The sequence below is a fragment of the Ranitomeya variabilis genome, chromosome 2, assembly GCF_051348905.1.
Source record: "Ranitomeya variabilis isolate aRanVar5 chromosome 2, aRanVar5.hap1, whole genome shotgun sequence".
NCBI classification, from domain to species: Eukaryota; Metazoa; Chordata; class Amphibia; order Anura; family Dendrobatidae; genus Ranitomeya; species Ranitomeya variabilis.
In genome coordinates, this window is record NC_135233.1 from 847,455,898 (window position 1) to 847,469,360 (window position 13,463).

General features: G+C 46.2%; 1 protein-coding gene across 2 annotated transcripts in view; it reads left to right on the top strand.

Annotated features, from left to right (window-relative positions):
- The window catches only part of LOC143808008 (alkaline phosphatase-like), a 116,087-nt gene that overhangs the window by 947 nt on the left and 101,677 nt on the right, over positions 1 to 13,463 (top strand). The window lies entirely within an intron of this gene.

Below are 13,463 nucleotides of genomic sequence, written 5' to 3' on the forward strand. Positions count from 1 at the left end.
AATTACCACATACACAATTGGGGGGGGGGGCAGAATCAAACTTTTCACAGAATCATAACCAAGCATTACCTAATCCTGCATCTCTAAAGACAATACCAATAAAAGGTATATTCTTTATAAGGTCCATTGTCTTCTGAATTTATTTAAATAATTTTTATTTTGCATTTTCAAAATTAACAAAACAAATACATACAATAGCACTTGATCACTCTATCCTAAAGAGTATACCAGTGCACAACAGAACATAACATAGCATAGTTTAAAATTGTACTGATATTATACAATACTTTGTTAGGTACTGTAGGTTTACCTAAAATCACACTCACATACTTGATTAATGCTTTTAGAATAAAATTTCTAAGACCAGTAACAAAGCAATGACTACGAACACTAAGCCACAGGTTCCAAATTTGGAGGAATCTGTCACGAGCTACCCTATATGAATAAGGAAGTTTATAAATTGAAGCTTTTGAGAAGCTTCCACCTGAATATCCTGGTGAAAAACAGTAAAAATCTGTAAAGAACTCCACCCTATTGTGTATTCCACCCCATTTATTGAGAACAGATGCCCAGTATCGAAGAGAAAAAAATATAAAATCCATACAGACATCTTCGGAGAGAGAGGATATCAAACTCACATTGAGCAAATGGGATTACATATAATTTCAGAAGTGGGAAAGAGCTGACACTTCAACTTCCATTTATGTAGGGCCTCCTGCCGTGAACAGGTAATTACAGCAGAGATCTGCTCTGAGAGCAAGTCACTAAGTCTAGGATTCATAAGCACAAAGAGGTAGAAAAGTAAAGGGGCTTGCTCTGTTCAAAGGAATCAATTTCCTCTGATCAAAGTATTGTCTTGGACCCTCTGGAGCCAGTGGTCAGTGATGAATATTGAGGTTTGCATTGATTCAATATTTATGGGAGATATATTTTTGGCGTTGTAGCTAAATTAAGCCGAAGACCTCCAACTTAATATTGGTCAGAGTGATGATGCAATCCATGCCATGTTTCAACTCTATGGAAAGGTAAAATTGTGATATGAAGCATGACAATGAAAGCTCCGGCTTGGGACCTCTAGGGCTGAAAATATCCTGAAAATTGGTGATCTCATAATCTTCTAAAAGACCTAGAAAGTCCATATCCAGCCCCCATATAAGCTCACCAAGGGGAGGAATGTGGGCGTAACTATGATCTAATAAAAATTGGAGTTTGGCTTTCTGTCACTTATCAGTCCTGGAATGTACAGCATGTTCCAGTTCTGTTCCATTTGCTAAGGAGAACCTCCCTCTGCTAATCTTTAAGCCATTTTCATGACACAAGTTTAATCAATTTTTTCTTTTGTTATCCCTTTTACTCCATGCGATTGTATATACCGTATTGTTTTGTTCTCATTTTGTAATATCTTTGTATATTTTTTTAAACACTGCCTATCTTTCCAGATTAAATATATAAAATGCAATAGCTCTGATCCTTTTGCTCTGAAAACCGCACCCCTGAAACCATATGCCACCTGTAACAGGTGTCCAATTGGCCTGTATACACGATTGCTGTAGGCAGTAGTTCCTTTTTTATTGTGCAGTTAGCAGTGACACGCTTAGCTGCTCCTCGAGGTAGACGCAGGCACACGTGTGGTTAAAGTCTCTGGGTGGTTTATTGCATCATAAACCAAAAACCCAAAATGGTAACAGAAAAACAGCCTGTCCAGGTCAAATGAAAATAAACAGTTCATACACAGCCCTGCCCAGATCCTCTGGAACAACACATAAGGCAGCTCTTGCAGGAGCTAGCAATCAGGAGGCTTGCTTTCCTCCACACACATAGACAGAGGAAAAAACCTGGCTGGACATTTAACTCCCTCCAGCCACTCCCTGGAGGTGGAGATATGGTGGGTAGGTGTGGCGCCCCTGAGGGTCCAGTTGCCACAGAGGCACTGCACCTCAGCCAGAGGTGTGTTGCCCCAGCTCTCGGGTAAGGAGGGGGCACTATCTGGTACTCACACACTAGCATCCAACACCACACCACTCCAGGCCAGGGGATCTGGGTGGACCCTATTTAGGAAGGGCCCCATCTCAGGCTGGAGGGGGTACTAGGTAGAGGGTGTGGGTGGAGGAGGCAGATAAGAGAACGAGACCTGTCCTTAGAATGACAGTTGAGAGTGAGAGGAGTGCCATGGAGACGGGAGTGAGGTGGAGTTAGTAGGAGCAGTCAGGAAGATTCTGGAAAGGAAGTTAGTCAGTTGGAGTGAGAGGAGTGTGTGTAGAAATGGGACAGAGAAGAGCTCCTGAGAGAGAAAGAGGTCCTAGGGGCCAGGGAAGTGAAGAATCCACCCTTAGCGCCCGAATCCACGCCGACTGTAGTCGGGTGGAGGGACCGGCCCCAGACTAGTGGAGAGACCGTAGGACTCAGCTAGCAAATCAGAGACTGTGGTGACTGTAGGCCACATCCAAATCTACACATAATCGCTGAAAAGGCAGCCATATAGGAACAAGAGGACTGGAGGACGTCACCCAACAGGATCTGAGGCTGCTGGCTTGGGACACTGTGTGTAAGGCACAGGGGCAGGAGAGGGTGAGCCAGCATAGAGAGAGATGACCTGGAAAGATACACAAGAAGGAGGTAGCAGAAAAGTGCACCCTAAATTACCTGAGAGCTGGCTGGACCACCGACCCGGAGGACACAGCATGCAGCTGGTGTTTGTAACCCAAAACTGTGAGTAAAGTGTGAAGACTGCACTTCGCTGTGTCCTCAGAATTATTTACTGCATCACCTGCCCTGTACTACAACAGTACCCAATTTCAATTTACACCCTATATCTTCCCTGGGGCCCCGCTCTACCCGTGGAGAGCTGAAACATCTTTGCTGCATGACCATTGGCACCAGAGGACCTGAACAGCAGCATCGGCCATCCCTTGCCGAACACCACGGGTGGCGTCACGAATCAATCCGATATAATTTTCCCCCTTGCATTTTTATTGCACGTCCAGGGCCGCAGAGTCAGGTCACGGCCCCGTAACTTCCCTAAAGAGCTGTCCGACCCGGTTCAGAGTACCCCACGGTCCTGGTGGGCGTTGCATAGGTGTCCCGCTCATGTCTGACCTACACACCATAAAAGCCATGCCCATATAGCGACTGGATTGCTCTCAGCACATATCATTCTGGAGAAAACACTTATTGCTTTTTCATCACGCAGGAAAGCAACCTTTGTGACACATATCTCCACTTATGTACGACACCAGTGACCCTGTCACATATTCCCCCCCTCTGCCAAAAGCCAGGTCCTTTGGCACCATCGGACACCAAACAGGGAATTTGGAAGAGGGCATCTGCATTCACGTGTATCTTCCAGGGCCTATGTACTACGTGCAACCTGAAATCCTGGAGGCCTAAGAACCATCTCATCACCCGGGCATTCTTACCCTGTTTCTCCCTTAGCCATCTCAGACAGGCATGATTGGGCACGAGTTTGAACCTTGAAGTAGATAATACAGTGCCTTGCGAAAGTATTCGGCTCCATGGGACATTTCCCACATATCATGCTTCAAACATAAAGATACCAAATGTAAATTTTTGGTGAAGAAACAACAACAAGTGGAACACAGTTGTGAAGTTGAACCAAATTTATTGGTTAATTTAAATTTTTGTTGAAATTGAAAAACTGAAAAGTGGGGTGTGCAATATTATTCAGGCCCTTTAAGCTAATACTTTGTTGCGCCACCTTTTGCTGCGATTACAGCTGCAAGTCGCTTGGGGTATGTCTCTATCAGTTTTGTACATCGAGAGACTGAAATTCTTGCCCATTCTAACTTGGCAAACAGCTCAAGCTCAGTGAGGTTTGATGGAGATCATTTGTGAACAGCAGTTTTCAGCTCTTTCCACAGATTCTCAATTGGATTGAGGTCTGGACTTTGACTTGGCCATTCTAACACTTGGATACATTTATTTGTGAACCATTCCATTGTATATTGTGCTTTATGTTTGGTATCATTGTCTTGTTGGAAGACAAATCTCCGTCCCAGTCTCAGGTCTTTTGCAGACTTCAACAGGTTTTCTTCAAGAATGGTCCTGTTTTTGGATCCATCCATCTTCCCATCAATTTTAACCATCTTCCCTGTCCCTGCTGAAGAAAAGCAGGCCCAAACCATGATGCTGCCACCACCATGTTTGACAGTGGTGATGGTGTGTTCAGGGTGATGAGCTGTGTTGCCTTTACGCCAAACATATTGTTTGGCATTGTTGCCAAAAAGTTCGATTTTGGTTTAATCTGACCAGAGCACCTTCTTCCACATGTTTGGTGTGTCTCCCAGGTGGCTTGTTGCAAACTTTAAATGACACTTTTTATGAATATCTTTGAAAAATGGCTTTCTTCTTGCCATTCTTCCATAAAGGCCAGATTTGTGCAGTGTACGACTAATTGTTGTCCTATGGACAGACTGTCCCACCTCAGCTGAAGATGTCTGCAGTTCATCCAGAGTGATCATGGGCCTCTTGGCTGCATCTCTGATCAGTCTTCTCCTTGTTTGAGATGAAAGTTTAGAGGAAGGCCATGTCTTGGTAGATTTACAGTGGTATGATACTCCTTCCATTTCAATATGATCGCTTGCACAGTGCTCCTTGGGATGTTTAAAGTTTTGGAAATCATTTTGTATCCAAATCCGGCTTTAAACTTCTCCACAACAATATTACGGACCTGCCTGTTGTGTTCCTTGGTCTTCAGGATGCTCTCTGTGCTTCAAACAGAACCCTGAGACTATCACAGAGCAGGTGCATTTATACGGAGACTTGATTACACACATGTGGATTATATTTATCATCAATAGGCATTTAGGACAACATTGGATCATTCAGAGATCCACAATGAACTTCTGGAGTGAGTTTGCTGCACTGAAAGTAAAGGGGCCGAATAATATTGCACGTCCCACTTTTCAGTTTTTGAATTTCCACAAAAATTTAAAATAACCAATAAATTTAGTTCAACTTCACAATTGTGTTCCACTTGTTGATTCTTCACCAAAAATTTACATTTAGTATCTTTATGTTTGAAGCATGATATGTGGGAAAAGGTTGAAAAGTTCCAAGGAGCTGAATACTTTCACAAGGCACTGTACCTCTATATGTCCACTGCCCATTTTATGGCCATATATTCTTTCTCCACAATGACGTAATTTTTCTTGCATGACAAGAGCTTCTGGCTCACTTATAGGATGGGATGCTCTTCCCCATTTATCTCCTGAGACAGCATGGCTCCCAACCCATCTTCTGAGGCATCTGTCTGGATCATGAACTCCTTGCTGAAGTCTGGTCTGACCAGAACCAGATGTTTACACAGAGCCTGTTTCATCTCCTGGAATGCAATCTCTGTGTCAGCAGTCCCTTTAACTATGGTCGACTCGGTATCTTTAAGAAGATCTGTCAATGGTGTAGCGATTATAGGAAAACTGGGATGAACTGCCGGTAATAGCCCACAATTCCAAGAAAGGCCCTCACTTGCTCAGGACAGTCCTGAGGAAGTAGTGTGATCACCACGAAACGAGTAAAAATAAAGTCTATTTCTCTATTGCATCTACTTGGACTCCACTGGTAAATCATTCTGACAGGTAAGCAGCGCAGTCTGATGCCCCATTCTCTTTACCCAACAAAGAATTGAGTTACACTGCGGCATATTACTTATGCGGAGTTAGGATCCGATCCATCGCCCTCTGGGACATGGCTGGGGGCCCTACAGACTGAAGAGAATACTGGTGTATTGAAAACACCCATCAGGCACTCTGGGACATGAGGATCTGTCAATAGCCCTTTGCCAGGTCCAGGGTTGCAATGTATCTCGTGGTTCCAAGTCTCTCAATGAGTTCGTCCACACGAGTCATCGGGTAAGCGTCAAAACTAGAGACTTCATTCAGCTTGCGGTAATCAGTGCAAAACTGCCACTCACTGTCAGGCTTCAGTACGAGGATGATGTGACTCGTCCATCCACTTTTCGACTCTTCTATCACCCTGAGGTCTAGCTTCTTCTTTACCTCATTAGACATCACCTCTCTCCATGCTTCCAGAATTCTATTGGGCTTGAGGTTCACCCTAACATGGGGTTTCGTCAAAATGTCATGCTCGACCACCTGTATATGCCCCGGCAACTCTGAGAATAGGTCCCTGTTCCACTGAAACAACTCCCGACACTGTTGCCTCTGGGCTGACGTCAGAGTCTCTGCAAAGGTGACATCATCCACAGTGACTTTGAGACTGGCTCCCAGGCAAGGAGTGTCCAGCGATTCTCGGTCTCGACCGAGTTTGAGCAGGTTCACATGATAGACATGGTTCAGCTTCCTGTTGGTGTACTTTGTAATTAACTTCACCCAGTTTTTCCACCATCTTGTATGGGCATTGCCACTTGGCTAGGAACTTGCTCTCCACAGTGGGGATATGTACTAGCACGCGGTCCCCAGGTAGGAACTGCCTCAGCCTCGCTAATTAGTTATACACCCTTGCCTGTGGCTCTTGTGCTTGGAGAAGATAATCCTTCACGATAGTTATGACTTTTGCCATTCTTTCCTGCAGCTGGGCAACATGCTCTATGATGATCCTGTGTGGCATGACCTCAGCTTCCTATGTGTCCTTGGCGATGTCCAGGAGCCCTAGTGGATGTCGACCATACAAGAGCTCAAATGGCGAGAAGCCAGTAGAGGCCTGGGGAACTTCCCTGATGTAAAAGAGCAAAAACGGAAGCAGGTAGTCCCAGTCTCAACTGTCCTTCTCAATTACCTTTTTGATTATCGCTTTCAAGGTTTTATTGAAGAGTTCTACTAGGCCATCAGTCTGTGGATGGTACACTGAGGTTCGCAGCTGGGGAATCTGGAGGACCCTACACAGTTCTTTCATGAGTAAGGTAAAACTCATGAAGGGAGTTCCCTGGTCTGTCAAAATCTCCTTTGGCAGGCCTGTCTTAGAAAAAATATGGACAAGTTCCCAGGCAATACTCTTAGCCGAAGAGTTTCTTAGGTGTACTGCCTAGTCCATTACCACTAGGAAATATTGGTGCCCTTGTGCAGACTTAACTAAAGGACCTACTAGGTCCATGGCAATTTGCTCAAACGGGATCTCTATTACCAGTAATTCAGAATCTCCCAATAACATCCCGGCCAATAGAACCTCTGCAATATTTTCTCCTGCGTTTTCACCACTCCCAGATGTCCCCCCAAAACATGTGAATGGGCCATGTCTAGAACCCTCCTCTGGCATGGCCCTGGAACCAACAGCTGCTCCACTATTTCACCTCCCCTCAGTGTAGTCACTCGATGAAACAATTCGCTATTGACTGCAAAGTGTGGGTACCTGGTGTCAGCCCCCGGCTCTTGAGCAACCCCATCAATCACAGACTCATTTTCAAAGGCCCCTTTTAGGGTAAGATCCCGCATTTGAGCAGTCCCGAAATTTTAATCAGAAACCTCCAACTCAGGAACCTCGCCCTCCCTGGTCACTGATTCGTCCTCATCACCAGCTAGGACACACAAGGGAAACTCCTCCATCTTCGACTGAAATGGGCATTCATCAGGGTTGCACTGGCTCTTGCCTGCGACACTGGGTACCCCTGCTTTTCTCCACAAGTCCCAGAACAAGCTGAAGTCCCACACGATTATCACGGGGTACAGCAAGTCTCTGACTACCCCGGCCTCATGAAACTCCATTCCACGGCTCATTTTAATCAACACTCTGGCAACAGGGTAGTCTTTGGCATCCTCGTGGATACAGCAGATGCGCACGTTTCAGTGATGGGGAAGCGTGGCCCTTATCAGGGTCACCAAACTCTCGGAGTCCAAGAGTCCTGACACATGACTGCGGCCCCTCTCCAGGCTGATAGTCCACACTGCAGGCTTGGTAGGCATAATGCGAGCAGTGCCTGCCCAGGCTGCCATCCATCTGCTTGGCAGACATAGGACAACAGGCCGCTATGTGTCCAGGACCTTGACACCACTAGCAGATCAGGTCTTTAACAGCAGCCTTTGGTAGCCCCAGTGGCTCCTTGGGACCTAGAACTCCCCCCAGTGGTGGCTCTGGTACCCCTCTTTTGGGACTCGGGCTCCCACTGGGTATCCCAGTATGGAGATGTACCACCTGGGACAACACATAAGGCAGCTCTCGCAGGAGCTAGCAATCAGGAGGCTTGCTTTCCTCCACACACATAGACAGAGGAAAAAAAACTGGCTGGACATTTAACTCCCTCCAGCCACACCCTGGAGGTGGAGTTATGGTGGGTAGGGGTCCCGCCCATCTCTGACCTACCGACCATAAAAGCCATGCCCATAAAGCGACTGGATTTCTCACAGCACATATGCTGGAAAAAATACTTATTGCTTTTGCATCATGCAAGACAGCAACCTTTGTAACACGTATCTCCCCTTATGCATGACACTGGTGACCCCGTCACAATATATATATATATATATGTCACCCACCAGGGCGATAGGGATACTCCGTACTGGGTCCAGTCGTACTTAAAGGGGATGTCACGTGGCTGCAACCTGATCCATGGCCCTGAGCGCTCACTTAAAGGGGAAAAGTCTTTAAGGGGATTTTGGTAATAAAGTCTATTTGTGACGCCACCTGTGGTTCTCAGTTAGAGGGACCGACACTGCTTAAAGGGGTCCTCTGGGGTGATGTTGTTGCAGCAAGATGGTGACGCTTCCCACAGGTGAAGCGGGTCCCCAGGGCTCCCAAGGTGTATAGCAAGGATGGTGTATGCCGGCAAATAACGGATGAAAAAGAGTTGTAAATCACATCACAGGTGGTGATGTGGTCCGGCTGGCCTGGAGGCAATAGTGGATCCCTCTCCCAGGTGAGGTCCATAAGCCTTCCTACTCAGGCTAGTATGCAAGGTCCCTGCTGCCTGTAGCTTGCTGGTAAAGTCCTCTTCCTCCTGTCCTGAGACAGGTACCTGTATGGAGGGCAGCTTGAGCTGTTTTATAGGGTCTCTATCATGACCCGGGCTCTTCAGGTGCTGCTTCGCCTCCAGGCGCGTTGTGGGCAAATAACATACAGTCCTATGCCCTCTGTTTCTGCTATGTGTTTTAGAGTACAACACAGCCTTGGGCTCACGGTGCCCGGTTCCTGCGCTTCGGCTCTGAGGGTGACCGGTCACAATTCCCCTCTGAGCCCCTTGCTTCCTCCACTGTTCTCCTTTCCTCAGTTGCTCCACCACTCTCAACCCCTCAGGTTCATGTCCTTCCCCAGAGATGCAGCGCAGTCCTGGCTGCATGGCTCCACTGTCTGCTCTCTGTTCCAGACTTCCTTCTCTGTCCACTGTCTTTCACCATCTAACCTCACTCCTCCTCCAGACCAGAACACTTAAAGCTGGGGAAGCTCCCCTGAATCCGGGTCCTGAGCTCCCCCTTCTGGCCTGGACTCAGAATGTGTAGAATGTGGGTGTGTTACCTGGTAAAAGGAATCCTCCTTGCTTCCAAGCATGATATCCCCCTACCCAAAAGGAAGGCAACATTACTGTAACAACCGGTTACCTGGGGTGTTACATATATAACAAAAGAAAATTTGACAGCACTACCAAAAAAACAAAAAAAAAAAACAAAAACGGTGCAATAAAACCTGTAGAGATGATGTCCAAACCCACAAAGTAGAAAATCAGAAAAAAACAGGCAGCACTCCAAAAATCAAAATAAAAACATGACTTTACTGATCCATTAGCAGCAACGTTTCGGTAGATTTCTCTGTCTTTCTCAAGTATATATATATATATATATATATATATATATATATATATATATATAGTGGCATAGCGACTGGTCATGTGATTGATGGACGGTAGGTATCGCACAGGTGGGGGGGCCCTGTGATGGAGGCCTGGGTATGTTTTGCTCAAGCAGATCTACTGCTGAGGGATTTGTTTACGTTGGGAGGCTTCCAGGTGATTGGTGAGATGGGTGGGTTCAGTCACCTAAAAACCCACCAAAAGATGCGTGTTTGAACACGTAAGATGGTTTTGTGTGTAAGGACCTGTGGTGATGTCACGCTCACCTGACTAGCCATGTGACAGGTACCTGGGTGTGGTTACACCTATGTAAAGGAGGTGTGTGTAGCACATGGAGAGAGTGTGTGGGTGTGTGTCAGGGTGGACACACTTCCAGGTGTCCTGGCTGGACACTGCAGAGTGGCCTGTGTGTTGGACGGTGGCCTGTGTGTTGGACGGTTCCACGTGGGGACAGACGTCCTGAACAACACACAGAGACCATCTTTAGGCTGGAGAGCCTACGTGCTGGACACAGCACGGTCTGTGAGCCCACAGACGTGAGAGAGCGGAGCTCTACTATGGACATTGGGGAATCATCTGTCTGACGTAAGACTGTTTACCTGTTGTTCCTGTTGCAAAGTGGTTTATGGAGCAATAAACCCTGTGAACTTTTAAGGAAACGTGTCTCCTGAGTGTCATCCGCCGCACCTAAGCGAGTGTCCCCTAGACCCGTAGCGGTCGAAACGCTACAATATATATATATATATATATATATATATATATATATATATATATACATATATATATATATATATATATATATATATATACACACACACACACACACACAGTTGTGCTCAAAAGTTTACACACCCCGACAGAATTTTTGCTTTCTTTGCCTTTTTTCAGAGAATACGAATGATAACACCAGCATTTTTTCTCCACTCATGGTTAGTGGTTGGGTGAAGCCATTTATTGTTAAACTACTGTGTTTTTTTTTTTTAAATCATAATGACAGCCCAAAACATCGAAATAACCCTGATCAAAAGTTTACATACCCCATTTCTTAATACCGTGTATTGCCCCCTCTAACATCAATGACAGCTTGAAATCTTTTGTGGTAGTTGTGAATGAAGTTCTTTATTTTCTCAGATAGTAAAGCTGCCCACTCTTCTTGGCAAAAAGCCTCCAGTTCCGGTAAATTCCTGGGCTGTCTAGCATGAACAGCATGCTTGAGATCTCCCCAGAGTGGCTCAATGATATTGAGGTCTGGAGATTCAGAATGCCACTCCAGAACCTTCACTTTGTTCTGCTGTTGCCAATGATAGGTCGACTTAGCCTTGTGTTTTGAATCATTGTCATGTTGGAACGTCCAAGTATGTCCCATGCGCAGCAGTATTTGCTGATAACATGCTGCATTAATCTTTCCTTCAACTTTTACCAAGTTTCCTGTGCCTTTGTAGCTCACACATCCCCAAAACATTAGCGATCCACCTCTGTGCTTTACAGTAGGAATGATGTTCCTTTCATCATAGGCCTTGTTGACCTCTCTCCAAATGTAATGTTTATGGTTGTGGCCAAAAAGTTAAATTTTGGTCTCGTCACTCCAAATTACCTTGTCTCAGAAGTTTTCAGGCTTGTCTCTGTGCTGTTTTGTGTATTGTAAGCGAGATACTTTGTGGCATTTGCCCAGTAATAGCTTTCTTTTGGCGACTCGATCATGCAGTCCATTTTTCGTCAAGTTCCTCCTTATTGTGTCTCTTGAAACAGCCACACCGCTTACTTTCAGAGTTCAGTAATTCAGCTAATGTTATTTGTGGGTTTTTCTTTACATCCCGAACAACTTTCCTGGCGGTTGTGGATGAAATTCTTGTTGGTCTACCTGACTGTGGTTTTGTTTTTACAGAGCCCTTGATTTTCCATTTATTAATCACAGTTTGTATGCTGCTGATTGGCATTATCAATTTCTTGAATATCTTTTTGTATCCCTTTCCTGTTTTATACAGTTCAACTACCTTTTCCATTGACAATTATTTTGCTTTCCCCATGACTCACAATCCAGAAACTTCAGTGGCTGGATGAAAGTTGCAGGAGTCTGTCTGGATCCCAGAAACTCACTTAGCTTTTATGCACACAAACTGATACGAACAAACAGGTCACAGGTTGAGGAAGTTGCCTTTAGTAGCAAGTCAAACCCATTGGTGTCAACTTCTGTGCATGTTATCTGGCCAAAATCACCAGGGTATGTAAACTTTTGATCAGGGTTATTTGGATGTTTTGGGTTGACATTATGATTTAAAAAGAGAAAACACATTAGTTTGACAATAAATGGCTTCACCCAACCACTAACCATGAGTGGAGAAAAGGTTTTAGTGCTATCATCCATACTCTATGAAAAAAGGCCAAGAAAGCAAAAACTCTGCTGGGGTATGTGTCATGCAGCGCTCGCCCCCGGCTTCTGCAGCTCGCCGGGTGCGCGCGCGCGGCGCATTCAGCTCTGCGCGTGCGCACATCTGATTTCTCTGTTGGCACTCCTTCCTGTCCTCTCCGTCATCCTGGAGGACTGTAACCCGGAAGTAGCTCTCACGCTGGTATATAAGCTGCTTCCTGCTGCTCCTCTGTGCCTGATGATCATTTGTGTTTACAAGTGCTTCTGGTCACCTGGTCTCTGTGCGTTCCTAGCTTTCTGACCTTGGGACTCCTCCTTCCTCTGCAAGTACCTGCCTGATTTTCCTGTGTTCCTGATTTGTTCCTTCAGTTCCTGTTTCTCTGCGGTACCTGCCCGGCTCCTTTACCACACCTTGCTCCCGTCAGCCTCTGTGTCTCCATATTGTCTCGTCAGCCTCCGTGTCTCTGTAGTATTCCCATCTTCTCCCTCGTCTCAGTAGTTCCTTGCCATTCCCTCTGTTTCCTCCGCTGTTTCCTTCAGTCCCTGTGTTCCTGCAGTGTACCCTTCTTATCTCAGTCGACCCTCCAGCTTCCGTGGCGATAGTCCCTCACGGGCCTGCCCCTAACGCTCCCTGTATAGGGGGCGGTCCACCTGGTCAGCTCGTCCGAGAGGGGTTCGTCGTCGCGGTCCAGTGGGTCCACTCTCCGTTGCCCCTGTTTGAATCTACTCTCTCAAATGGGACTGCACTCGGATGACATCTGAGTGCAGCCTGATTCTTACAGCATCACAGTATCATCAGGCCATGGACCCCGCTGGAGCTTCCGCTACTCAAAAAGACTTACTCTTTTTGCGTGAAAACCAGACTAGGATCATGTCGTTTTTAAAAAAAACATGGAGTCTCGCCTAGCGGCTTTACAGCCTTCTGATCCTGGTATTGCTCCGCAGTTGGTTGCCCTTCAGCTGGAGCTAGGTCTACAATGGGACACTCAGTCCCATATTTCGAATTTTTTGGCCTCTATTAATGATCGGCTTCTCGCCCTCCAGAATGTGGCCTCTGTCTCCGCTCCTGTCTCTGCGCCACAACCCTCGCCCCGACTTGCTAGACCTCCTCGGTATGGTGGGGATCCTAAAGCGTGCCGCGGCTTTCTTAATCAATGCCAGTTGCATTTTGAATTGTCTCCGCTACTTTATCCCACCGATCGAGCTAAGGTTGTTTTTATAGTATCCCATTTGGAGGGTGAGGCTTTGGCGTGGGTTAATCCCCTCTGGGAGCGTAATGATCCTTTGGTCTCCCAACTCAATCCGTTCCTGGATACCTTCCGCAAGGTTTTTGATGAACCTGGA